The sequence below is a fragment of the Colius striatus genome, unplaced genomic scaffold (genome assembly GCF_028858725.1).
Source record: "Colius striatus isolate bColStr4 unplaced genomic scaffold, bColStr4.1.hap1 scaffold_46, whole genome shotgun sequence".
In the NCBI taxonomy this organism is placed as follows: domain Eukaryota; kingdom Metazoa; phylum Chordata; class Aves; order Coliiformes; family Coliidae; genus Colius; species Colius striatus.
The window spans coordinates 804624-828224 of NW_026908527.1; the positions used below are offsets into that span (position 1 = coordinate 804624).

A 23601-nucleotide genomic window follows, 5' to 3' on the forward strand; every position below is an offset into this window, starting at 1 on the left:
GCTATTCTGGAGCCACACACTGTGCATGAGTTACGGGCATTTTTGGGAATGACAGGATGGTGCAGGCTCTGGATCATGGATTATGGTCTTATAGTCAAACCATTATATGAAGCCCAAAAATCTACCCTTTTACATGGGGCAAAGAACAGCAGGAAGCTTTCCGGAAGCTTAAAATAGCTCTGCTGACAGCGCCAGCCTTAGACTTGCCAGATTGAGCCAAAGACTTTCAGTTATTTGTTCATGAAAACCAGCATTTGTCTCTAGGAGTTCTGACACAGAAACTAGGAAGCTGGAAGAGACTGGTGGGATATTTTTCCAAACAACTGGACTTGGCGAGCAAGGGATGACCTTCTTGCCTGCAAGCAGTAGCTGCCACTGTCACACTGATCCAAGAAGCAAGAAAGATGACCTTGGGAAGGACTGTTACAGTCTATGTCCCACATATGGTAACCACAGTCTCAGAGCAAAAGGGGGGACACTGGTTATCCCCGAGCCAAATGATGAAATACCAGGTAATTCTCACTGAGCAGGATGATGTGGTGTTGAAAACAACTCACCTTCTAAATCCTGCAGTGTTTCTGAGCACTTCACAGGAAGAGCAACAACTGGAACATGACTGCATTGCAACCATTGAACATACATATTCCAGCAGAGAGGACCTGAAGGATGATCCTCTTGAAAACCCGGAATGGGAACTGTTCACAGGTGGCAGCAGCTTTGTCATGAATGGAACTCGCCATGCAGGATTTGTGGTAACAACCGAAAACATGATAATAGAAGCAAATGCATTGTCAAGCACAACTTCTGCACAGAAGGCAGAACTGATTGCATTGAGAAGTGCTTTGGAATTCAGTAAAGGAAAACGAGTTAGTATTTGGACTGATTCAAAATATGCTTTTGGAGTAGTCAGGTCCATGGCACCCTGTGGAAAGAAAGAGGACGACTGTCTTCCCAGGGAACAAACAATAAGCATCAAAAGGAAATCTTGCAACTGTTAGTGGCAGTGCAGGAACCAGTTCAAGCAGCAATCATGCACTGTAAAGTACATCAGACAGGGAACTCAAGGAGAGTAAAATAGCACAACACACAGTCTCACAAATGGCAATCATCCCCACCAGAACAGTAGCGCTTCCTAAGGAGCCACCAAAATATTCCGGGGAGGATGAGAAATTGTCTGAGTTACTAAATGCAGAGAAAAATTCAGAAGGGTGGTGGACGACAAGTACAGGTCAGGTAGTATTGCCTCCCTTAGGTCAGGTAGTATTGCCTCCCTTAGTCATGAGAGAGGTTTTGCAAACAAAGCACAGGGAGTGTCATTGGGGTGCAGAAGCTATGACTCAGCTTCTGAAAAGTGTGATATCAATACAAATGTTGGAAATGGCCAAATGAGTAATTGTGAAATGTGAAATTTGTTTAAAGAACAATCCAATAGTAAAAAAAAGGGCACAGATGGGCAAAATAAAAACTGGAGTGGAACCAGGAGATTATTGGCAAATTGATTTTACAGAATTACCTAAATGCAATGGATATAAATATGTGTTGGTTGGGGTTGACACCTTTTCAGGATGGCCAGAAGTCTTTCCCTGACGCACCAATCAGGCTACGGAAACAGTTAAATGGCTCCTGCAAGAAATTATTCCAAGGTTTGGAGTTCCATTTGGAATATCTTCAGACAGAGGACCACATCTCATGGCCAATGTGGTACAAGAGGTAAGCAAAGTCCTAGGAATTTCCTGGGATTTACATGCCCCTTGGAGACAGCAATTGAGTGGAAAAGTGGAAAGAATGAATCAGACCCTAAAAAGAGAGATTAGAAAAATCTGTCAGGACGCTAAATTGAAATGGCTTCAGGCACTTCCACTTGCATTGCTACAAAAATAAGAGTGAAAGCTCGAAGTGGAATGTCAGTAAGTATGTATGGAAAAGCCTATGAGGTTCCTGAACCAAATCCAAACATGCATGTGATGGGAAAACAAGATGTGTATAAGTATTTACTTCCTCTTGGAAAAAACCCTGAACAGACTCCGAAGTGCAGTATATGAACTTGATTGTGGGGGAGAGGGTTGGTCTAGATGATCTCTAATGGTCCGTTCCAACCCCTACCATTCTAGGATTCTATGATGTCACACAGCCTGGATGCAGTACCAAGATGTACTGTGATGTCACAGAGCACTGTTGCAGCGTCCAGAGTTGATGTGATGTTATAGAGAACTGTTGCAGTGCCCACGTCTGCTGTGATGTCACAGAGCATTGTAGCAGTACCCAGATGAGTTGTGATGTCACGCAGCCTCTCTGCAATTCCCAAATGTGCTGCAATGTCACTGACTCCTGTTGCAGTACCCACATGTGCTGTGATGTCACAGAGCCCTGTTGCAGTGCCCAGATGTGCTGTAAGAGAGTCTCACTGCAGTTCCCAGATGTGCTGTGATGTCACACAGCCAGGTTTACAGACCTGTTGCACTTCCCAGATGTGATGTCACAGAGAACTGTTTCAGCACTCAGAAGTGCTGTGGTGTCACAGAGTCTCTCTGCAATGCCCAAGTGATCTTGGATGTCACACGTCAGTGCCCAGGTGTTCTGTCATTTCAGAGGAAACTGTTGCAGTGCCCACATGTGCTGTGATGTCACAGACCTGTTGCAGTGTCCAGACATCCTGTGATGTCACACAGCACTGTTGCAGTGCCCAAATACGCTGTTATATATCAGAGCAGTGATTGAGTTCCCAGATGTCTTGTTATGTCACAGAGCACTGTTGCAGTGCCCAGTGGTGATGTGACATCACAGAACCCATACGTGATGTCACAGAGAACTGTTGCAGCACTCAGAAGTGCAGTGGTGTCACAGAGTCTCTCTGCAATGCCCAAATGATCTTGGATATCACACATGTCAGTGCCCAGATGTCCTATGATTTCACAGGAAACTGGTGCAGTGCCCACATGTGCAGTGATGTCATATAGCCCTGTTGCAGTGCCCAGATGTGCTGTTATAGATCAGAGCAGTGATTGAGTACCCACATCTGCTGTGATGTCACAGAGCACTGTGACAGTGTCCAGTGGTGATGTGACATCACAGAACCCCACGACAGTGTCTGGATGTGATGTGATGTCAAACACTTGTTGCAGTGTCCAGATGTTCTGTGATGTCACACAGCCCCGTTCCAGTGCCTAGATATGCTATGATGTCACAGAGCAGTGTAGCACTGCCCAGATGTGCTGCAATGTCACACAGCCCTGTTGCAGTTCCCAGATGTGCTGTGATCTCACAGAGCACTGTAGCAATGTCCTCTTGTGATATGTTTCAGAGCACTGCTGCAGTACCCACGTCTGCTGTGATGCCAGAGTGTCTTTTCAGTGCCCAGATACTATGTGAAGTCTCAGAGCACTATTGAAGTGCCCAGATGTGCTGTGATGTCACACATGTGCTGTGATGTCACAGAGCATTGTTGTAGAGCCCAGTGTTGCTGATATATGTAAGAGCAGTGATTGAGTACTCAGATGTAATGTCACAGTGCACTGTAACAGTGCACATCTGTGCTGTGATGTCACAGAGCACTCTTGTAGTACCCAGATGTGCTGTCAGGTCACAGAGCACTGTAACAATGTCCATTTGTGCTGTGATGTCACAGAACACTCTTGCAGTGCCCTGGAGTGCTGTGATGTCACAGAGCACTGTTACAGGGCCCACACATCCTGTGATGTCACAGAGCACTGTTGCAGTGTTCAGATGTGCTGTGATGTCAAACGTCCGTGGAACAGAAAGAACAGGAGCAGGCTGCCCAGAGGGCTTGTGGAGTCTCCTTTCTTGGAGGATTCAGCACAAGTCTGGACAAGTTCCTGTGCGACCTGACCTAAGTGAACTTGATTGTGGGGGAGGGGGTTGGTCTAGATGATCTCTAATGGTCCGTTCCAACCCCTACCATTCTAGGATTCTGTGATGTCACACAGCCTGGATGCAGTTCCCACATGTGCTGTGATGTCACAGAGCACTGTTGCAGCGTCCAGATGTGATGTGATGTTATAGAGCACTGTTGCCGTGCCCATGTCTGCTGTGACGTCACACAGCACTGTAGCAGTGCCCAGATAAGCTGTGATGTCACACAGTCTCTCTGCAATTGCCACAAGTGTGGCAATGTCACTGAACCCTGTTGCAGTGTCCACGTGTGCTGTGATGTCCCCATGTCTATCAGCCAGCACTGTGTCACATTTGCAGCTGCTTTTGTGTGGGAGCTATCTTCAATCCCACTCACTTGGACTGCTCAGCTCCCATTGAAAAAATAGATGTTGTCGGTTAAGTTATACCACTGCGTATGGGAGCTACAAGAAAGCTGGTACGGAGACCGCAACTACAGTGGTAAGTATGTCCCTATGTAGTCTATTAACCAGCACTGTGCCACATTTGCATCTGCTTTCCTGTGGGAGCTATCTTCAATCCCACTCACTTGGACTGCTCAGCTCCCAGGGAAAAAAATATATGCTGTCAGTTAGTTATAGCACTGTATATGGGAGCAACAAGAAAGCAGAAAGGCAGACCTCAGTTACAGTGGTAAGTAGATCTCGGTGTACCCTATCAGCTAGCACTGTGTCACAGTTACAGTTGCTTTCTTGTGGGAGCTATCTTCAATCCCACTCACTTGGACTGCTCAGCGCCCATTGAAAAAATACATGTTGTCGGTGGAAGTTATACCACTGCGTATGGGAGTTACAAGAAAGCAGGAAGGCAGACCCCAGCTACAGTAGTAAGTAGGTCCCCATGCAGTCTATCAGCCAGCACAGTGTGACATTTGCAGCTGCTTTCCTGTGGCAGCTACCTTAGATACCACACTTTTTCTCCTCAGCTCCCATTGAAAAAATACATGTTGTCGGTTAAGTTCTACCACTGAGTATGGGAGCTACAAGAAAGCAGGAAGGCAGACTCCACCTATAGTGGTAAGTAGGTCCCATTGCAGTCTATCATCTTGCACTGTGTCACATTTGCAGCTGCTTTCCTGTGGGACTTATCTCCAATCCCATGCACTTGGCCTGCTCAGCTCCCATTGAAAACACACAGGCTGCCAGTAGAAGTTACGCCACTGCGTGTGGACACTACAAGAAAGCAGGTACACAGACCCCAACTACAGTGGTAAGTAGGTCCCCATGTAGTCTATCAGCCAGCACTGTGTCACATTTCCAGCTGCTTTCCTGTGGCAGTTATCTCCAATCCCATGCACTTGGCCTGCTTAGCTCCCATTGGAAAAATACAGGCTGCCGGTACAAGTTACGCAACTGCGTCTGGGCACTACAAGAAAGCAGGTACACAGACCACAACTACAGTGGTAAGTAGGTGTGGTAGTTTGAGCCTGGCTGGATGCCAGGTGCCCACCACACCACTCGGTCCCCCACCTCCTCAGCAAGCCAGGGAAGGGGAGAAAATAAGATGGGAGTCTCGTGGGTTGAGATAAAAGCAGTTTAATAAAGAAGCAGCAAAGCCGCGCGCGGGAAGCAAAGCAGAAGCAGATAAAGCTGTTCCTCTCCACTTCCCATCAGCAGCGATGTCCGGCCACCTCCCGAGAAGCAGGGCTGCGGTACGCGTAGCGGTTGCTTTGGGAAGGCCAGAAATGAATCTCGCCTCCCCTTCCTGCTCCTCTCCCCCAGTTTATAATACTGAGCTGACGTCATATGGTATGGAATATCTCCTTGGTCAGCCTGGGTCAGCTGTCCTGGCCATAGTCCCTCCCAAGATCATGCCCACTCATAGCTATTGGTGAAGGTGGGGGAAGGAATGCTGGAGGGACAGCCCTGATGCTGTGCAAGCGGTAGTCATAATATTGATATCAACAGTAAGCACAGCACTGCAGGAGCTGCTGTGGAAAATCACTACCGTCCCAGACCCACTACAGACAGTCACAGGAATGCAGACATATTACAAACACTATTGTTTCTGTGTTCAAACGAAACACACAGTCAGTAATATCAATCATGAAAACATCTCCTTAATTGTAGCATTCTTTTTTCATAAAGTGTATGCTCAAAAGACCTTGTAAACTCTTACAAGGGCTCCAAGTTTGCTGCATGTCCAATATGTTCATGTGGCTGCACAGCTTCTGAAGTTGTGTTCTATGTTCTGCATTGTCAGTTCCCAGACCTGTAGGCAAAACCTCAGATTGAACGTCGTATTCGTTAACTGACATCTTCAAGCCTGGAAGCCTGGTAACCCGGACCTTGGATAACAAAACACATCAAGTTGAAACCATAACTCATCAGTAGTCTCTCTCTAACTCTAAGCTACTCTAAGTAAAACTTTAAACATGTACCCATTTATTGATACCTGTAAGTAATTGGTTTTCTCCCAATGTCCCAACAGGCACGTTCCCATGTTTAATTCTTCTCCAGATATTGCCATCTTTTTCATCATAATAGTGTCGTAAGGAACTTGTAGTTAACTCCATGGAACACAACCAAGAGAGCAACCAAGTAAACAATCTGAGCCCTGATTACACAAGTTACATCTGAAATACACACCACACAGAATAACTTCCTAGACCAAAATAGAAGAAGAAAACTGCTGGGGGGACACAGTTAGAAAAACTCTAAACAATAGCATAGCAATCAGAAAAAGGCTGAGATGTGCCATATAGGAAAGGAAGCTGCTAAAGAGAATTACTTCCAGTAATTCCCCGTTTCCATTTTATTTTTCATCTGAAATTGACTGAATGGTCAGATGGAAAACAGCATCACACATTATAAAACACTAACTAACTGTACTCTTGGACAGGACCAAGCAGCCACAAGAGGCACGTCACGATCCTGAGATGGAGGGGTGGCCTTTCTGATGAACTTGTCCAGACAATTGAAAAATAACCAACTCTTTAAGCAAAACTCATCTCTAAGTCAATCTCCTACCAACAAGGTTTTGGGAGAATAGGAGAATGCTGAGAGGAAACACTCACTGCATGGAGGGCTGTTACCTTCTAGTCAGTCTTACCCAGAAGAATATTTGCCAGTGCCTTTATTACAGGCCAGGGAACTGACAGAACAATACAAACATGGCACTGACTAATATTTTCTTTTCAGGAAAACCTGAAGAGTTGACTCTGAGAAAACCAATAATTAAAACAATTTCATCCCATGCCTGAGATTATCGCCATGAGAAGTTATCTCAGTTTACCACAGAATGGCTGTGGCTGGAATGGCCCTCTGGAGATAATTGCATCCAAACTCCCTGCTCAAGCAGGGACACCTAGAATCATGTGCCCAGGACCACATGCTGGTTGCTTCTGCTTATTTCCAAGGACAGAGACTCTACAGTCTCTGAGAAACCTGTTCCAGTGGTCAGACACCACCACAGTAAATTATCCAACAGTATTACCTGAATACCGTGTGGAATCAAATTGAACTTGGAACGGACAGAAGCAAAGAAAAGAACAGGTGCTCTTGGTAAAGGAGTTTAGATACAAATATTTTGTAATGCTACAATACTATACCTCCAATTGGGTCAATCCCAGTTGTGTTTCCCAAGGGCAGTACTACTTTTACTTTGTGTAGTTCTCCTTTAACTGTTTGATGAATAGAATTAGTTACCTAAGGAAAAAAAGTCACTGCACTTGAGGTGAATTCCAACATAACTTTACAATAACTGCAATGAAACAAATCTTCCAAGCTTAAACATGACACGAGTATTAAACAAATAAAACCAGATTTTGTTACTCATTAAGGAAGGAGCTTCCTGAATGGGACAGTACTCAAACACAGTTTCATTTACAGAGGCTACCCTTCCCCCGTTGAATCCCCACAGATGCAAAAGCAGCAATAACGTTTTCTGGAAGAAGATACTGAATTCAGAAGAATTGAAGAAAAAAAATCCCATAAATCTCACTTGATTTTGCAGGAAAACAAACCAAGAAAGCTGACTTCTCAGAATCTGGCCAATAGTAGATATTTCTTGTCAATACTAATGAGGAGTTAAATTTGAAAACTAAGTTTGCAGTCCATTACTGCTTTCTTACAGAAAATAACACACAAAGAGCAATAAAAGAACATACCATTGAAAATCTGATAAATATTACCTTTGGGTTCCACTCCAGTTCATTACCAATGGGTGTCACTCTACAAAGTCCCCAGCCTGAGGTGGCAGACACTGAAACTTGGCAGGTGAGTGAAGCAGCTGGTAACTTTGGACTTGACATGTTCTGCCTTCATCTATATAGTTAATTTTGACACTATAGAACATATTTTCCTTCTCTTTTGGGGAAATATCTAGCACCTGAGCCCTTCAGAGTTGGAGAGGAAACAAAGAATTATTATAGTTGTAAAGTTTCTTCACCTACTTGTGTCTAAAAAAGATTAAACTTTCACAGCACAATGTTCAGTGGTGTGTATGTGGAGCCATTCTGGCTTCCCTTCAGCACAGGCAGCATGGGAGAGCTTTTTAAAGAACAATTTGTACAGCAGAGATTTTTTTGCTAGTTTTCATGGTGGGTTAACTTTAACTTAGCAGTAAAAGTTCTCAATTACTTTGTATTAAAAAGTGCACATGAATAATTTAAACCAAAATAAATCCACATTTTTACCTGTGAACAACTGTTTTCTGACACAAACCATGAAATGCCAGCTTCTCCACATTTTTAACAGCAATCTTATTACCAGGTTCCTTAAAATACCCAATAATTCCTTCAGCAAGAATTGTATATTGGTTCTTCTGCTGATCTACTATTTGACCAAACTAGTTTGTTGCATTTACAACATGGAGAGGCAGAATCTGAAAGCATAAAATACGTTATAAAGACAACTGATGGTTTCTTAAGTTAATGAGACGTTTTCATGTTGAAGGTGACCTACCTCTTTCCAGCCTAAAGAGATGACAAATACTGCTGTACACATGCATTTCAGAAGATGATGACCTCTTATTACTCCAAAGATTAGGAATAATCCTGAATGAATGAATCCTTATGAATGGTAACTGTCCATAGCCCAGTCCAGACTGGACAGAGGTTTATAGAGCAAGATCCATTAGGTCTTGGTGGTATTCCACCTAAATGAACACTAGTGAACTACAGTATTACCTGTCAAGCTACTAACCACTAAGGCATTTCACATCATCCAAGCTTAATTTTAAGTGTTCTCCAACCTTACAATGAGATTTACAAGAACTGACTGGGGAAGCGTGACGCCTTCCCTCTTTTTGCACGGAAAATGCTTGACATAAGCTATCAAGAACACCAATTCACAAAATGCTGGGTGCATTTCATCCAAAGGCTCATGCTAGGCACAAGTACTGAGATACAGCTGAGTGTATGAGGCCAGACAGAAAAGAAGACCAGAAAGGTAATTTCCACTTACTAAAACCCTAAAACTCTCACAGTGCAACTAGAGATTCTTAAAGGAAAGCAACATGATACCGAGTTCTAAACAAAAGAGACACTGAACACTTATCCAATTGACAACTGATTTGTAAGACATATATCCAGGCTCTGCAGTCAGCAGAAGCAGAACTAGATGAGGAAAGAGGCCACAACTGCTGTCTTGAGTGCACAAAAGGGAAGTACAAGTTTATAACAGGAGTATTACGAAATCTGTCCAGGTTTCAAGCACTCAAACTGTATCTATAGGTTATCAACGAGTTTGAGCTACCAGCTGCCAACAAAAGCTTATTTATTAGGCAGAAATGGAGTGACACCAAGGAATCCACCCAGTTTTTATTGTGTATTCTCACAACCTATGATTTTTGGGAATGGGGAACACCCATTGATTGCATGACTTGAGCACACCTGAATTCTAGCTAAAGACAGGACAGGAAGAAAGTGTAAGCAGCTCATCCAAAAAGGAAAGCACCAGCAGTTCTTAGATCCAAGTACTAACCTTGAAAGGAAGCACCAGTGTCTACACATCTGCCCTCAGCAATCATTATCCAAGGTGGAGACGAGACAGACTCTACAGTACTGCTGTACAGGAAGACTCTCTAGTAAAGTCGGGACTGAAAAGCCAAGTGAAGGGAGTTTTGACATACAAACTGTTACTGAGATGTGAAGAGCCACTATAGCAAAGTCAAACCAGTAACCAGGAAGGTTTCATGACTATTTAACTACTAAAAATGGCAGTCTGAATGTAACAGGATTCTATCAAAACTGTTTTCAAAACCACAATGACACCTTAGTAGGAAGCAACTGCTCCATCTAGAAGAGAATTTATATCCCATGTCTATGGACAGTGCAAATAGAGAAAATATTTGGTTCAATTGACAAGGCCAGAATATACTCATTTTTCAGGAAGTCTGCATCAACGTGGCAGAGAAGGAAAAATCCTCCCTTCAACTCTTGTTAAACAGGCATGATCTTCCACTGCAACGTTTCTTCACTCCAGAGGATTGTGTTTGCTCTACTACAAAAATAATGACATTTACAGGACCTTTAATCTTTGCCTATTTTGGTTTATGTTCTAAATTGATAGAGGAAAGGAATAAACAGAACAAATGCCCTCTTCCCATAGAACATGAGGCTCCAATGCAGGAGAAAACCTAAGGTAAACTCAGAACCACCTACAAAACAATTTTAGGATTAAGGGAAAATCTGACACACACTTAAGCAACAGAGAAACTAAAAAAGCTAAAAATCTCCCAAATACCCAAGAGATGTGGGATATGTACTACATTAACATGAAGGTAATATGCTAAGGAGGTATTTAAGATGTGTTCCTGGTACACCAAACCAAGGGAAAAAGCAATAACTGTAACTTACCATCAGATATCCAGGTGTTTGTGTCACTGTATCTGGGATATGCTGGGGCACGTCTGTTTGTAAATTAACTTGATGACGATCCAGACACACTGTTCTGTTTCTACATATTTAAAAACTGGTTTTAGAACAAAGACCTTTTACTTGTAAACTATTTTTGATGTGGCTTACAACATCTTTTCACACTAACATTTCATCAGCCCTCAGCATTCAATTTCTGCTTCAAGTAGCACCAATGACTGGAGATTAGACAGAAGTGGTCAAAAAGCTCTTGTTGGACAAGTTTATACAATAAAACCAAAATCCACCAGGAAACTAGTTTCAGAATAAAACAAATACTAACACTGAATTTTGTGTTACTTGCAACAAGGGTCATCCACACTAGAAGGAATATCTGAGGGCTTCATCCAAGGCCCTGTTAGAATCCAGTTAGACACAGCTCAGAGAAGTCATCTACTTACCTAATCTGGAGGGACAGAAGACAACAGAGGAGAGAGCAAAGCATAAGCCTTGGGCAATTATGGGCTAGAATACTAATCAAAAAAGAGCCTGAAGTTCCCTCAAGAACACTTGGGCAGGAATGACAATGAATTATGATATCCTGTCAGGCTACATGAGATTGGTCTCCAGAAAATGTTGGTATTTTGATTCTCGTAGCAGTATCTAAGAAGAGTGAAACTGATGCAAAAGTAACCACAAGAAAAAGAGTCATGAGCAAAAAATGGTTTCATGAAAGTATCCAACAGCAAAATTGAGCAAGAAAACAGAAGCAGCCATGATTGAGGCATATACCACCTTCCTACACCAGTATGGGTGGTAAGAAAGCTTGGCAATTCCTTACCTGCAAGCCCCAAATGTTTTAAGATGGGTACACAGTGGCCTTGACAATTTCTGGTATTCTTCATCTTTTAGCACCTTGGCAGTCAAACCAGGCAGTTCTGGGGGAACTTCAGCTTCTGCCTGCTGCAAATAGCGGAGGATCCCAAGTGCATCACACTCGTCGTTTTCTCTTAACAGAATGACTGACTTTGCCTTTGTGATCTCTTGGTCTACAGAAGAATCCTAAAACAAATACATATGTATTTTTAACAGCTTCTGTGTATCCACTACTTTGTGATCAAATGCAGTATTAACCTGGTAACGGTTTGTCAAACCTTTATCGCATTACAGAAGTTGTCAGGCATGCTGTGTACACGATGAGCAAAGATTCTTGGAGAGGAAAACTGAAATGTGTCACACAAGTGGCATCTGTAGCTTCCAAAGACTGCATGCATTCATCTGTTAAAGCTAAGCACACGGTTTATACACACTTGTAAGTGTACTACTCGAAGCATGTGAAGTGTGACATCACTTTAACAGTGGCTGTTTCCATCTCTCCATCCACTGATTTAAGAATTAAGAAAAAAGGTCCTTCCCAAACCACTTTGTCATGGTTTGCCATGACAGCCTTTTCTGGTGAGGGGGAAGGGGCTGTAAAGATGACTCCTGTAGGAAGTTCCTCACAGCTCTCCCCAGCTCTGAGCCAGACCCACTGCTGGGGCTGAGCCGATGAGCCTCCATCATCACTTTTTAAGAGAAGCCTGAAGAGGAGGTTTCTTCCTCCATTCTTCTTTCTTCTGCCCTTTCTTCTTCTGGCTGGTGGTGGTGCAAGGAGTAGGAACAGTGAGAGAAACAACCATGCAGACTCCAAGGTCGGCGATGAAAGAGAGGAGGAGGTGTGCTGGAGCAGAGACCCCCCTGCATTCTATGGAGAGAACTGGGGAAGCTGAGGTTTGTTTGCATTTCTTTAAAGACCCTACAGCAGCGGTAGAGACTCATTTTGCTAAAGCTGGCCCCAGTCCAGGGGCAGCGATTCACTTCATTAATGGCCCCGAGCCAGGGGCAGTGATTTCCTTCTTTATCACTATGGCCAGAGCAGGCCGTGTCCCGAAGGAGGGACCCAATATCCACAGCTGTAACTGTGGGGAGGAACCATATTGGGATTTATCAAAATGAGACAGAACATAGTTAAAAATGTCATCATGAATGCATTCTGTGTCAGACATTCCTGTCAGCCTTTCTTCTAGCTGGCAGAAGGGCAGGGTTTGGGCTATTTTTAGCAGAAGTAGTTAAATTACAAATTCACAAATCTCCTTTATTCTTAGAAGTCAAGATATTTTAGTTTGTTATATCTTAATAATTAAAAACCCCACTTACTTGTGTAAAATGATGCTCACCTGATGAACCATTTCTGCCTCATCTCCTGAATTAGTGAATGTCAGCACCTTCTGAAGATTACTGTGGGTAAAAGCCAGTATTTTGAGTAACACAGCGGTTCTTTCACTGTCCATACAAGGCTGTACAACCTAAAGGTGGATACAAACCAGAGGGCTGGTAATTCATGTAATCTAGACATGCTTTACTGTGTGTTTCTTCTTTTAAGAAGCACGAAGCATTGTTATATGCCAAAGAACATTGTTAAATCCTAAATCTTCTGTTAAACTTATAATGTACAATATAAAACTCTCACAAAGGGTGTGAATTTCTGACAGCTTCCAGAAGCAAAATTAAAACCCACCACAATCAAAATGTCACATCAATATTTTCTTATACACTTAATTTTTGATGATTTGTCAGTGTTGAAGTTTCTCATTGAAGTACCACTGAAGAAGTTTCACACTCCATAAGCACAGTGCACTACCTCAGATAGTCTTAAAAAACGCCCCAAAACATGGACATTTGCAGTGCTGCCAAACCACTAGACTTTTCACAAAAAGTGATGTTTTTCCAGTTTCATGTCATGCTCAGAATGTCTGGTCTTAGAGACTTCCCAACATTCTCAATCCCTAAATGATTATGTTTTGAGTCACAGAAGAATTCAGATCATACTTGTAACATTTGATACAATTGTTCAGCTCTATACCACACTGACTGGAAGTTCCATGAGAAGACACCTCAGGATATACAGTAGCTTTCTCAAAATATTAGGTCAAATTAATTTCTGCACTGTGTGGCACAGAGCAGTCAAACAAGTATTTCACTAGCTCTGTCTTTGGAAAACTCACTTGTAGTTCTGCCACTCAATCAACAACCACAAAAACATTCGGAACATTCTGGTCACAAACAATAGCATTTGCAAGTACTTGACACCAAACTCAGACTCATTTGCACTAACAATAAAATACTCGAGAGTGCACCTTCATCTCAGGCTTAAACAAGACCTTCAGCTGGTTCAGTGATTAACTGACACAGGTCTTCCAAGAGTTCCCTCGCTGCACTCGTGGGACGTGCAACTGGACAGTCCATTCAGGCCTGTAGCACTGCTCATGTATACTGACCTCAATCAGTGCAAACAGCAAAACAGTGTCGTGAACAAAGAGTGACACCATCCCCAAACTCTTACCTGTTGCACATTTCCGTAGATGGAAGCTTCTTCAATGGCTGTTACCACATCGCAAGGATCGTTCATGAGCTCCTTTATCTAGTGTGCTGTACGTTTATTCCAATGAGTTCCAACAGCAATAATTTGCTGTGAATACTTCCATTCTTCAGCAATAACGGGTTTCTTGTAACATTTAGTAAACACCTATCAAGAAAAAGCAGAAGTCAGTTTCTATCCTCTTATCCTGTTCCAACGAGTACGTAGCAGCAGTAAAAAGCAAACTGTTTCAGCACACTGTTCTTTCCAGTCACAAAAGATGGAAGTCTCAGGAAAAGGAGCAGTTCAAATCTGAAAAAAAACCCAAACTAAGCCCAGGCAAAAGCAAATCCAAGAGGTCAGAGGCAGACAGCAGACTTGTCAAAAAAAACCAAACCCAAGAGCACAAATGGTGTGTGTGCAGCATTAAATTACTTCTAACAAGTGAAACCCACTAAGACAGAACTCACACATTCCTGGTGTACTGCTGACCTAAGTGACGTGCAGTTCAGCTGTGGAACAACAGCAGGATTTTTGGCAAAGCTCTACCACACTTTAAAGTAATATAGAGCTCTGGCACAGTTCTGAGAGATCTTTCTCAACCTGCCACTAAACTTACCCCTAGCTGCAATAACATACCCTTTCTGTAACAATACTTTAGAAGAGCTGCAATCAAATCTTTATCAAATAGCTCAAACATTTCCAAATGACCATTTCCCACTGAAAGAGCATCTTTGTTTTTCCTATTCAAGACAGATGTTTTTGAGAAACTGAGAACTACCTCTCCCACAAGTTTAATGTTATATCCACACTCCATCTCAGTGAGTCCAATAGCACAACAGAAAGAGCAGTCTGAAAACAGCAATAGTCCACTGGATAAAGAAGACATATCATCTAATTTATGACTTGATATTTGCTGCTACAAAGGCACATTTAACAGCTTCACATACAGCAAATTGGGCAACCTATTTCCACTAAGGAATTTCTCTAGCTTATCACAGCTAGAAGCACAGCCCTTTAGTCTTATCACCAATTTTTTAACAGATAATATTAGAAGGTTAATGATTTTAAAAAAATCTGATACTGATACATCCTTGTCAACATGGAACTTGATGTTGTTCCTCTTATAAGACTGTGATCAGCTCCTTCTTCTATCTGCACTGTCATTAAGACCCAAGAACGCAAGAAAATACTTCCAAGATTATTTGATCATTCACTTCTGCCTTTCATTCTACTGTTTAAACAGTGCTGGTAAGAGGAAAAATGAAGTTTCTTACAGACAAGACCTTAAAGCAGATTAAAGACCCCTACACTGAAATCACCGCTACCAAATGGAACAAAAAGAAAAGTCAACTGCTTTGGAAACCATCCACAGCAAAAGACAACAGCATAATGGAGCAGTAGCTTAGACCAGGGCAAGACAGGGCTCACTGATTAAAGAAAAAAACAAGGTAAAGTCTGCTTTGACTGATTACAACTCCACTTCTCCAATACTTCATTCTGCCAGAAGTATACAAATGTGGGGTTTTCAAACTTCATTTTCTTTTCAACTCTCCCACTGGGGTTCAGGAAGGTGTTTGTTTTCAGTGGGTGACACTTGCTGTCAAGACACTTGCACAATTGAATAGTATTTTACCATCTGAACATGTAAGCTATTTACCTGTTCAGGAGCATCAGAGAACAGCACCTCAACCTCATCAAGAACAAGATGGCAAAGATTACGAAACAGCGTGTGACGTTCAGACAGTCTCAGGAGGCAATATGGTGTAGGCACTATTACCTCACCTACAAGTCGGTAAAGGACAACTGTTAACATTAATTTACATTCCACATCATGACACACTAGTTTTATTAAGAAGGTCTCAACTGCATTTCAGATGCATCATCTTGAAGTTATGGGAAGGTTTTTTTGGTTCGTTTTGGTGGTAAGGTATTTTTGTTTGGATATTTGTGTGTGTTTGGATTTTTGGTTGGGGTTTTTTGTTTTGTTTTGTTTTAAATAGGGACCATATAACTCCATGTTCTGACTTCTAGTAACAGTCATTTTAGTTCACTTCTATTTCTTTACCCCTGTGTGTCTTTAAGATCTGAGTAGGCAAAACTGTGTTTCTGAAACACTGAAAAGTCTTTGTTAACAGCTTTACAGAGCAGGATGTCATTTCATTTCCCAACAGGACCATGGTAGAACCAGATCGACAGAAGGTAAATATTTAAACACATTCAAGCATAGCCTTTAGAAGTTTGGTTTTAACAACAAAATAAAGCCAATATTGTATCTTCCATATCTACACACGTATGTAAAAATACACACATGTAAAAATAAAACCACTATTGTAAAACCTGCTTCTAAATCAGGAACATCTATGATGAATCTTAATTCAGCATGAACCTCAGCAAACCCCTCCCACTCATTTGACTCAAAAAAGTGGTTATGAGACTTGCAAAAACACAGATCATTTCAACAGCTTTAATGCTATTTACTGTTAAACAGCATTAATGAACTTTCATGCATCACTAGAGTTACAGCATCTAAGAAACAAAATGATCACTTGATAGGAAAAAGTAAAACTTCATTTCTTACAGTTTTGGGCAATTAAGACAGCCTACATTGCATTCAAGTGTCATTCAGACGACAGAAGTATTCTTACATCCTTGGATTTTCACACTTTTAGCTGCTTCTTTGTTCTGCCCAAGTATTAACAGCATTGGATGAAGCTGTCTGGAGCATCTCTGGTATGTTTTCAGTAGCTCAAAAACAAGTTGTGCCTTCTTCCACCCAGGACACAAGATAAGTGCTAGTGGCTAGGTGTGGATGTACAAAACAGTTACAGTAGAGCATGAGACAACTGTTTAGAATCTTAGTCATTGTACTATTTCAGAATTTAGGGCAAAACTAAAATCTGCAAAACAGGCCTTTCAATGCTTCAAACAGAAGCTTTTAACACCATATCACCTCTTAAATGCAGATGGTACAGGCCCGAGGAACCGTGCACCAAGCTGGAGACAAATGGATGTGCAGCAACACACGGTGAAAGGTCCAAAAGTTTCATAGAAGCAGAAACATCTTGTCTTACTTGGAGCTGTGTGAGCCATTTTCAGTGGTCCCTTACAGCCTCAGTGAGTCCATGTTTCTGTGATCTAATGCAGTAGAAAATGAATGACAATGTTTTAAAAATCAAACCAGACATTTCCATTTCACTATGTAACAGCCCCTTAAAAATCAAGCTTCATCGAGTATCCAAGTGATATGACATTAACCACTTGTTAGATATTACTTGATAAATAAGTAACAGACTCCCACACTCATGCAGTCCATCTCTGTCAATGTCTAAGCAGATGGCCTAAATAACCTGGGAAGCATCATGAAAATACTCTAAGATTCCATCAGATGCACCCATTCTCAACATGCACTACCTTTTGGATCATTCATTGACATTTGCACCTTAGAACACAAAACCTGCAGTACTCTAATATATACATCCTCCACTCCTGTTTCTCAAGGTTTGTAGCAACTGCTCGACTGCAAAAGTGTAAGAATTGGTGGAATATACATGAAAGGATTATTTCCCTGATATGAGATGGCAACTGCATCACATCCTTGAGCTATTGGTGGCCAACAGTAAGATTCAGTGGAGTTAGGGCCTAAAACTTTTTTCCAAGCAAGTTCCTACAGAAAGAGAAATAAAGAGTTCTACCTGAAAATCGTGTGCTTGAAACACCAACAAGGCAACACAAAGCACTGAGCAATTTAAAAGCCTTTGACCCACTGCATAATACATTTCCTTAACACACAATATGATAAGAGTTCTTCTGGGATGAGGAGTTAAATTCTTACATCTCATTCAAATGCCATCATTTGTAGCAGTGGTTGATAGATCAGATGAAACTGTACAATTCTACAGTCTCTCTGAAGCATAATTTACTCAACCGTATGAACAACCTCCTACACATTCCTCAATCAAAATTAGCTACTATAGTATTTAGTATCTGAAAGTTAAGGTATGATACTTATGAAAGGTATGAACCATATGAAATAGATGACAAAGGCAATACTTAGTAAATGGGTTTGAGCTTACATCCAACTTAAAAACTGTTTTTTTGAGAAGAATTAGCCAAAGAAATGCTAAACACAAATGAAGTACAACTCACACACACGTCACACAGAACAGGGCTGAGACTCCTACTGTCCCCTGACTTGCCCATTGCCTCTGTTTCTTGCTTTTTTTCTTTTTGTCTCTTCCCCTGCATTTTTTTTTTTGCCCCTCCTGTTTTCACAGAGGCACCACCAACTTTGCTGGCTTGCTGACCTTTGGTCTGGTCTTGTTGCTGATGTGGCTGGATTCAGTCCCTGGTGTCCCTCCACAAAGACCACTCTTGTAGCCTCAACACTACCCACACCTCCACATATATGACACACGTTTGCAGAGGTTTAAATGGAAGTTATATCCTGGAATTACCTGTTGCTCATTTTCAGTTCTATGTGTGTTCAAAGGATCGGAATTTAAGCACTGCTGAAGCCTGAGAAATATACAAATATTAAATTCAATGGAAATGCAAAAGGAAAGTGTAATCGATAAATATCACCAATATTTCTAAATGGCACGAAACAGTTCACCTACAAAATATCTCTGATGTATTACCTGTGCCAACAAAAACCCTCAAATATGACAGAAGAAATCAAAAAGTACCATTTTGGATGTAAAATTTACTATTAGGTTTTAGGTATCTGAAAATAACCCAAAGGTTTTTTAACCAAGACAATTGGTGGGTTCCTCAACTTCAGAAGAAAATCAGATGGGACTGCAGGAAAAAGGTGTCTTAAAGTTGCAAAAACATGAAACAATGTATCTTTGCAACAGTTAAAACTTGAATTAAAAACACCCCTCAGGTTGTTTACATATGCAGCAAGTGATTTGCAGCATAATAAAAGCCTTGCACAAGTCAACTCAGTCAGATTTCATTCAGCTTGAAAACTTTATCAATCACACTAAGAATAAAAGAAGGCAACTGAATATGCTGAGTGTGCAGAAACGTACTGCCTCATCACAGCCTTGTTTAGAAAGAATTGCTATTTTTACTGTGGTCTGGATAAGTATCAGCAGCTTCTAATGGCCTCCTTCCCCAATACCATGTGCACACATCTTGGCTTACCCTCTGCCCTTTTAGCTGTCTAAGAAGAGTAACTGGAAACATACTACAGCTCCTAATTATCTGACTACACAATTGGTTCAAATATGTAACATACTGTACCATACCTGTCTGTGTGAACTGCTGGATTTTCCTTGAAAGGCAATCCTGGGATTGTTTTGACAATCTATCAAGAAAAGACAAACCCTTTTCTGGCAGTAAAATACTGGTTAAGAGCAACATTTTAGAAAAAAAAAGATTACTGAGCTCAAGGTGGTTTTCTTACCTAACCGAATTTTCTTCATTAAGAATCAAGCATGCAACAAGAACATCAACCACACAGGAGAATCAGTTCATGTTCACTGCTCAAGCTATAGCTTCTGGCAGCTCTTTCTTTGAAGAATCCGCCCCTGTATTCCCCCAACAACTACCAAAAGCTGGCCACACAAAACCACTACACATCTTCACAGCACTAGAGCAAGTGAGCACAAAAGGAGACACAACCTGTTCAAAGTCCATCGTTGCGACCTAAAAAACCAAAACCACCAGAACCACAAACTTGAAGGACAACGTTCTCTTTTAACTAGATCAAGAGTTAGTCCCAGATTTGTTACAGAAAAGGACGTGATAGCTGACTACAGTATTCCTAATCTGCCTTACAGATGCTTCACTTAATTCATTCTGACATTTGAATAGAAAATCTAACACTTACAGATGTGGTAGTTTCACTGTCATCTGTGTTGGAGCTTTGTCATGTCTTTTCAAGAACAGAACCAGATACAGCAAGATCTAGAAAGACAATTTCAAAAGATGCAGAAACACGTTTGTGATTATCTGAATCTATGAAAGGCCAGTGTTTTTACAGTTGGTTGCAACTGACTTCTTTCTCTGCTTGTCTCATTTTCTAATGGCAAAAAGAACAACCAAAAGACAGTTGTATTTACATAAAGATATGCAAATGAACCGAGTGAACAAGGACAGAGGATATTTATAGTGATCCAAGTCTGTTTTAAACAAGACAACTCACAGAAAACATTCAAGTTACCTCTGTGTAGAGAAATCCCTCTAAACTCAAATCAAACAGTAAGGTATCACTGATCAGTGCTACAAGTTATTTCAACAGTATCTAATGCTTTTCAGCATATCAACAAATGACCCTGCAACTGTCAGTGCACTGATTTACACCACACAGACACAGACAGCAGTCGAAACTCCTTGTCTCAAGTTCTAATTCTGCAAAAGCAACATCAATATTTCTTACACCCGGGGCATCATGGCAAGGGGATGTCCCCTCCCCCCCAAAAAACAATCCCCCCCCAAGCCACGAGGCAAAGGGCACAAACCCCCCCAAACGACCCAAGATGCCTCCAAATGAACCCCAACCCCTCCAAATGAGCCTAAAATCCCCCCAAATGATCCCAAACCGCCCCTAAATGAACCTGAAACCTCCTCAAAGGAACCAAAACCCCCCAAAATGGTCCCAAAAGCCCCCCACATGAGCCCAAAACCTCCCCAAATGACCCAAAAACCCCCAAATGACCCAAAACTACCCCAAATGGCCCCACACCCCCCCAAATGACCCAAAACTCCCCCAAATGAGCCCAAGACCCCCCAAATGCCCCCAAAAGCCCCCCACATGAACCCAAAACCTCCCCAAATGACCCCAACTCCCTCAAAATGAGCCCCAAAACACCCCAAATGATCCCAAAGCCCCTCAAAATGGCCCCAACTCCCTTCAAATGACTCAAAACTCCCCCAAATGAGCCCAAAAGACCCCCCAAATGAGCCCCCAACCCCCCAAATGAACCTAAAACCTCCTCAAATGACCAAAACCCCCCAAAATGGTCCCAAAAGCCCCACGAGCCCAAAACCTCCCCAAATGACCCCAACTCCCTCCAAATGAGTCACAAAACTCCCCAAATGATCCCAAAACCCCTCAAAATGGCCCCAAGTCCCTCCAAAAGACCCAAAACTCCCTCCAATGAGACCAAGACCCCCCAAATCCCCCCAAATGAGGCCCAAAGCCCCCCAAATGAATTTGAAACCTCCTCAAATGACCCATCCCCTCCAAAATGGTCCCAAAAGTCCCCCACATGAGCCCAAAACCTCCCCAAATGACCCTAACTCCCTCCAAATGAGCCCCAAAACCCCCCAAATGATCCCAAAACCCCTCAAAATGACCCAAAACTCCCTCCAATGAGACCAAGACCCCCCAAATCCCCCCAAATGAGGCCCAAAGCCCCCCAAATGAATTTGAAACCTCCTCAAATGACCCATCCCCTCCAAAATGGTCCCAAAAGTCCCCCACATGAGCCCAAAACCTCCCCAAATGACCCTAACTCCCTCCAAATGAGCCCCAAAACCCCCCAAATGATCCCAAAACCCCTCAAAATGACCCAAAACTCCCGCAAATAAGCCCAAAAGGCCCCAAATGACCCCAGAGCCCCCACATGGACCCAAACTCCCCCAAATCAACCCAAATGAGCCCAAAACCCCACATAATAACCCCAATCCCCCTCAAACGCCTCCAAATCCCCACAAACGACCCACACTCCCCCCTAACCTCCCCCAAATAATCCCCAACCCCCCCAAACGACCCCAAATCCCCCCAGGTCCCACAAGTGACCCCATATCTCCCCAAACGACCCCAAGCCCTCCCAAATCACCCCAAAACCCCTCCAAATAATCCCAATGTCCCCTAAATAACCTCAATTCCCCCCAAAGGACTCCAACCCCCCCCCAAGTGACCCCATATCCCCTCAATCGACCCTAAAACCCCCCAAAGTCCCACAGACCCCCTCAAACGACCCCAGACCACCCCAAATAACCCCAGATTACCCCCCAAAAGCCCCCAAGACCGCCCCAACTCACCTCCCCCTCTCTCGATGAGTTTCTGCTTCCCTGTGGCACCTCAGACCCCGCCCCGGATGATGGGGGGCTGTCCCTTATACCCCCCAAAGACGTAGGGAGGGTGGGGGAGGGGAAAAGAGCGTGGGGGGTGGTCGAGCCGAAGCCCACCCACTTTTTGGGGGGGTAGGTGGGGTTTAGGGGGGCTCCACCCCCCTGATGGTGCAATAACTCCCCCTCCCACCCCCAAAATGTCCCTCGGGGTAAGCTGGGAGGGGAATTGGGGCGGGGGGGGGTGCCGCGGGGCACCCGCGGGGGGGAGGGGTATCCCCATGAGCTCAGACCCCCCCCGCGGACGCCGCCATGTTGTACGGACGCCGTTACGGTGAAGGGGGCGGGTTCTGTGCGGACGCCGCCATGTTGTACGGACGCCGTTACGGTGAAGGGGGCGGGTGCTGTGAGGGCGCCGCCATGTTGTACGGACGCCGTTACGGTGAAGGGGGCGGGTGCTGTGAGGGCGCCGCCATGTTGTACGGACGCCGTTACGGTGAAGGGGGCGGGTGCTGTGAGGGCGCCGCCATGTTGGGTGAGGACAGAGGCGGCCGCCATTTTGTGCCGAGCGCGCGTTTTCCCGCTTCCGCCCGGCTGAGGGGAGGGAGGAGGCGGAGAAAAAGCGGCTTTTGACGCCAAAAGCGAGGGCGAGGAACAGCGGGGAGGGGCACGGGGAGGAGGAGGGACGCGAGAGGGAGCCGGAGAAACGTGTTGGGAGCCGCGGGGCTGGCAGGAGCCGGGAGAGAGTGGTTTAAATTGCTCCGTTTTACCCCAAAAAGCGGCGGGTTGTTGACCTTAGAGGGACCGTTTTGTCCTCAGAGATTAAATTTCCCCTCACACCTTCGTTTTATACCTCAAATGATTCCCATTTTCGCCCTCAAAGCGGCGGTTTTGCCCTAAACCAGTAGTTTTTGCCTCAGAAAGGCGTTTTTCCCGCCTCAAAGGGATTTTTCCCCTATCAGATTAACTTAATTTGCCTCAAAGCATCTATTTTCCCAAAAAAAAGCTGTTTTTCCCCACAGAACAGCGATTTTCCTGCCTCAAAGGGATTTTTTCCCCCTCAGATGAACTCAGTTTTCCTCAAAGCAGCGATTTTCACCCAGAAAAGCAGTTTTTCCCCTCAAAGAGACGCTTTTCCCGCCTAAGAATGATTTCTCCCCCCTCAGACGAACTTAATTTGCCTCAAAGCAGTGATTTTTACCCTAAAGCATAGGTTTTTTTCCCCTCAAAATGTGACTTTCCCCCACATAAAGTGGATTTTTCCCTTACACAAAGCCTGGGATCAACTTCATTTGCCTCAAAGCAGCTATTTTCACCCCAAAAAGCAGTTTTTCCCCTCAGAAAGGCAATTTTCCCTCCTTAAAGGGACTTTTCTCCCCTCAGATGAACTCACTTTGCCTCAAAGCAGTGCTTTCCCCCCTAAAAAAGCTGATTTTAACCTTAAAAGGTACTTTTCCCCTCAGATGAGCTAATT

At 43.3% G+C, this 23601-nt stretch overlaps 2 long non-coding RNA genes across 3 annotated transcripts; both read right to left on the minus strand.

Annotated features, from left to right (window-relative positions):
- Positions 1 to 5968: 5968 nt before the first annotated feature.
- LOC133629482 (uncharacterized) lies at positions 5969 to 9885 on the minus strand. Of its 2 annotated transcripts, XR_009821039.1 has the most exons (5): positions 9834 to 9885; positions 8042 to 8733; positions 7460 to 7556; positions 6304 to 6418; positions 5969 to 6196 (listed from the first exon to the last, which is right to left on the minus strand). It is a non-coding gene; the product is annotated as an uncharacterized LOC133629482 (long non-coding RNA). The 2 variants fall into 2 exon arrangements; XR_009821038.1 differs by lacking the exon at positions 9834 to 9885 and having other exon boundaries at positions 8042 to 9091.
- A 7176-nt stretch (positions 9886 to 17061) lies between these two features.
- LOC133629484 (uncharacterized) lies at positions 17062 to 22442 on the minus strand. The gene is made up of 5 exons (XR_009821041.1): positions 22101 to 22442; positions 19942 to 20018; positions 19358 to 19416; positions 18560 to 18620; positions 17062 to 17240 (listed from the first exon to the last, which is right to left on the minus strand). It is a non-coding gene; the product is annotated as an uncharacterized LOC133629484 (long non-coding RNA).
- Between the last annotated feature and the right edge of the window lie 1159 nt (positions 22443 to 23601).